The following is a 4,142-nucleotide window of genomic DNA, read 5'->3' as shown; positions in this document are numbered from 1 at the left end:
GGTTTCAGCTAAACAAAAACCAGTGCACTCCTGCAGAGTATTGATTATGTTAAATTAATCTCATCTTTCAAGTTTAGCTCCTATTAAGATGAATTGTACTTGGAAAGAAGGCTAGTGTGTGAAATGAATGCAGGGAGAGAGGGAAGGGAATAAGTTTGAGGACAGGCTGAGTATTAGAACTGATAAAGTGGAAAGGGAGAAAATGTCATTGCCTGATTGCAGTAGAACCAGCTGTGACGGAGGGAACTTGAAATATAGCAGAGGAGTATACACAATGACAGCCATAGCTTTGTCACACATCTATATTTTATAGCTGTATCAATTATGCCAGTTTTTCCCCTCCATTGCAAAGACATTCAGATTTAACTTATTGCCTTCCTAAATAATGCTCACTCTAACAAGATTGAGTACAACGGAACCCTAAAACATCTCTGTCCCTCTCCAGGAGAAAGAGGAAGGATAAATAAACCTGAAACGCTCCGGCTCAACGAAAAATGAAATTGAATTCTTCACAAAGCAATTCTTTATAAAATATTTATCTGCCCTTTGTTTCGTATCTCCTCCAGCTTTTCCTTTCTTTCCCCTTTTCCCGTTATTTCTTATCACTACCTCTCTGTGTGTGTCTCTCTTAGGTGCTCAGTGGCTGCCAAGAGATGTAGCATTTTACTTGTTCAGTCTCTTCTCTGACATTCAGTGCTCGGAGGCAGCTGAAAACACAGCCTCCCCCCTCCAAGCCTCCTCCTGCTGCATTCTCCATGTCCATTTATACCAGCAGCAGCAGCAGCAGCTCTCCGATTTCTCTTTATCTAAAACACACCGCAAAATAGATTACCCACCTAATAGGACCTGAAATGAACAAAAATACACAGATGAGAATACTTCCATAAATTTAATAAAGCCAATGAAATTGCACTGTAAAAAATGCCAGCAACATTTAGCTCAATAGGCTTCAGATGAAAGCCTGGAACAACAGAGGCTAAATACTGCTCCAGACCTTCAATGCTTTATAATTTCAGCATTTCCATAAAAGAATAAGTGCCTTTAATTATTTTTTTTGCTATTAGAGAAGCATTTAATATGTCAGGGGATTATGGTATTACCTTTGGAAATTGAACAGGCAGCTCTGCAAGGCTCAAGATAACATCACTCTCAAGCTGTTGTCTGGTTTCCCATGTTTGCTCACCTATAACCCATATTAATAACCAGCCTTGGAATGCTTCCTGCATGGATCATTGGAGAATATTAGGTGTAGGCACTGAGACACGGCAGCTGTATTCAGAGGCAGGAGCTAGTAATGTTTTAATAATACAGCTTTTGTGTAGTCATGCTCGGCGCTATCTCTTGTGTGTTATTTCCAAGAAGTGGGCTACTTGTGAACACTGCAGTTAGATACTGTATATTTATGGCTCCTGGGAATAAGGAAAGTGAAACACTGTAACCGTATGTTATCAGGTGCCTGGCATAGATGAAATGTCATTTTCAATAAGCTGAAAGTGGGGAGAGAAAGCTTATATTCATGCTCTCAGGGACACACCAGGACTGTATGCCACTGATATAACTTACTGAGATGTTTACTGAGATTGTCAAACAGCAAGTGTCAAAAAATGCACTGTCTACAAAGTGGCAGATATTTAGCATATTGTATCATAATTAAGTCAGTGTTTAATTGCATGTCTATGATGTATTGCCAGGAACTTTAAGATTGTACAATTCATACTTCATATATTGCAAAGGCCTAAATTCAACCCAAAAGTTACTAAACAGCCAACTTTTCATGATTAGTCTATTTAACACATCATTTAACACAATGGTGCTAAATGTAATCTGAACACAATGTTATGTACTTGAATAATACAGCTGGTAATTCCTCCGGGATTCTGATAATAGGCCCAGTGAGGAACAATCTAGACCGATGAGTAAAAACGCACAGACGTATCCAGGTTGAATTCTAGCTGTATTGTGTGTGTTTAGATGTGGAAGGCTTAGTGATGTTACGGCTGTCAGCAAGATGCTTTATTAAGTGCATGAAAAAACAGGCAGTATTTAACTTATGTGCAAAACAGAAAACTAGTTTGCACCCCTTGCAATGTAACAAGGCTTTGTCCTGAAATAAGATACCTCTTCATTTAAGAAATTTTTCTATGGAACCTGTGCTGCCCTGTTCCTCTCCTGATTGTGTGTGTGTGTGTGTGTGTGTGTGTGTGTGTGTGTGTGTGTGTGTGTGTGTGTGTGTGATGTGTATTTTTTACAATATTCAGCATCGCTTAAAATGTTATTAAAATAAATGTATATATAAATGAACTTACTATGCAATTGCTACGTTTTCTGATCTCCTTAATTAGTTCCTGCTTGTCTTTGTAAAGGATAAGTAAAACAAATACTAAATATTACTTCTATGCGTTGCAGTGATGCTTCTTGTACAGCATGGTCCCAATGTCTGCTCTTTTAAAGGGTGGCTGTCCTTGGTGCTGACCATCTGTAAAAATCAAAGGTTGCATCACCATGAGAGCGGTGAGTCTCAACAAATTCCATAAACCCTTGATGCATAATACTACCAGCAGTCAGCAGTCACAATCACTTTAGGCAGTGGTGGCTCTTCCTCTTAATGTAGTCATTTTTGAGAACGATATCAATTGGCAAAAAAAAAATGTGTTGCTGAAGTCAGAGGTAGCGGTTTCTGGTCTGAACCAATAGTGATAAGAATGTAACCTATCAAGGAGCCAGTGATATTACTGATGTAGGAAGACTGACAGGGGCATGGTGTAGGTTGAGGAGGTTGAGCCTGATCTCTGGGAACTAGATGCACTGCAGGGTACTAAGGGCAATCCCTGTCTTCTTTGGATGGATTTTTGCATATCTACAGAGGTTAGAAATGATGGCTGTTCACCCTGAGATCTGCCACATCAAGTCGCCCTCCACATGCTGCCCATTACCGCTGCCTGCTCACACACCCCTCCACCAGTTGTGCGCTTTAGTGCTAGAGGGGAAAGCCCCGTTGCATGTGCTTTATGGCGCCATGACCCCTCGCTACACCTCTGAATATTACTTCAGCCCTTTAAAGTCTGAGAGCTATTGTGGGGAGCATTTATATGAATATATTCACAGTTCATCTATTCAAATGATCAAATTATAAACATCTTGTAATGAGAAGTATTATCAATATAAATTTTGATAATGCTATTTAATAGCTTTCCAGATGATTTGCATACATATCTAGTGCGAAAAGAGCAATACTATTAGTACATTAGTTTCCCAGCTGCAAACAGTAATAATCTCTTGCATTCAGTAATTGCTTTTATACTGCCAGAGTGTAGAAACTTGACACAACCTTTAACACAGCAATCTGGTGCCACAGTGTATATCTTATTTACAGTCCTTATCCTGCAGTATGTTGGGTGTCATCTGGTACAAACTGTCCATATGCACAAAATAAATGCACAGACAGTTCTAAAAACGGTGTCACTAAGCTAGAGGACTAGAAATTTTACATAGTAACTGTGCTCAAACTATTTTTACAACAATAGAACACACCACCTGTATTTTTCTATACAATGGCCAGTTTGTTGCTAGATTTCCTTGGGGAATTGATTTTTATTTTTTTTTCAAATAGAGGAAGTATGGCGTGTTAAATTTGTGACCTGAAACGGGGTAAAAAAAAAGAAAAAAGCAAAGTTACTCAGTAGGGAATATTTTGCAGCATCTCTTTCATTTGTTTAGATGCAGCTATTTCAGATCTATCACCATATAAAACAGTTATCTCTTGGCGATACATCAGTCTTACCCATACAACTCCCTGCGGAGGTACAGATCACGCTGTGATCTTAGTGTATTGCTGTACAAAGACTTTCACATCACTCTACATAAGGGGATGGCTAATTACGTGTAGAGCCCTAATTATCAACCTGTAATTGTATTTGAACTTACTACATGTTGTAGTGGTTACATTGGTAATGGGAAAATACACTCTGCTTACCTTATACAGTTCATTTATAAGTATAGTTCTTTTTGTGTTATGGAAATGAGTTGTTCAATCAGTACGTAGGTTTCATACACATAAGTACCTTTAAGTTCAAAATGTTTGATAGGATCCCAAATAAGATTAATTAAGGAAACATTTAGAAACATAAGTCTGTTTGGATTGA

The 4,142-nt window shown here is 38.5% G+C and overlaps 1 long non-coding RNA gene across 1 annotated transcript; it reads right to left on the bottom strand.

The window, feature by feature from the left end:
• Positions 1 to 520: 520 nt before the first annotated feature.
• Positions 521 to 1,346, bottom strand: LOC142105579 (uncharacterized). The gene is made up of 2 exons (XR_012679708.1): positions 1,101 to 1,346; positions 521 to 846 (listed from the first exon to the last, which is right to left on the bottom strand). It is a non-coding gene; the product is annotated as an uncharacterized LOC142105579 (long non-coding RNA).
• Between the last annotated feature and the right edge of the window lie 2,796 nt (positions 1,347 to 4,142).

Source organism: Mixophyes fleayi, chromosome 1 (assembly GCF_038048845.1).
Source record: "Mixophyes fleayi isolate aMixFle1 chromosome 1, aMixFle1.hap1, whole genome shotgun sequence".
Taxonomy (NCBI): domain Eukaryota; kingdom Metazoa; phylum Chordata; class Amphibia; order Anura; family Limnodynastidae; genus Mixophyes; species Mixophyes fleayi.
The sequence above is the reverse complement of the archived record's forward strand: the minus strand, read 5'-3'. Positions and strand labels throughout refer to the sequence as shown.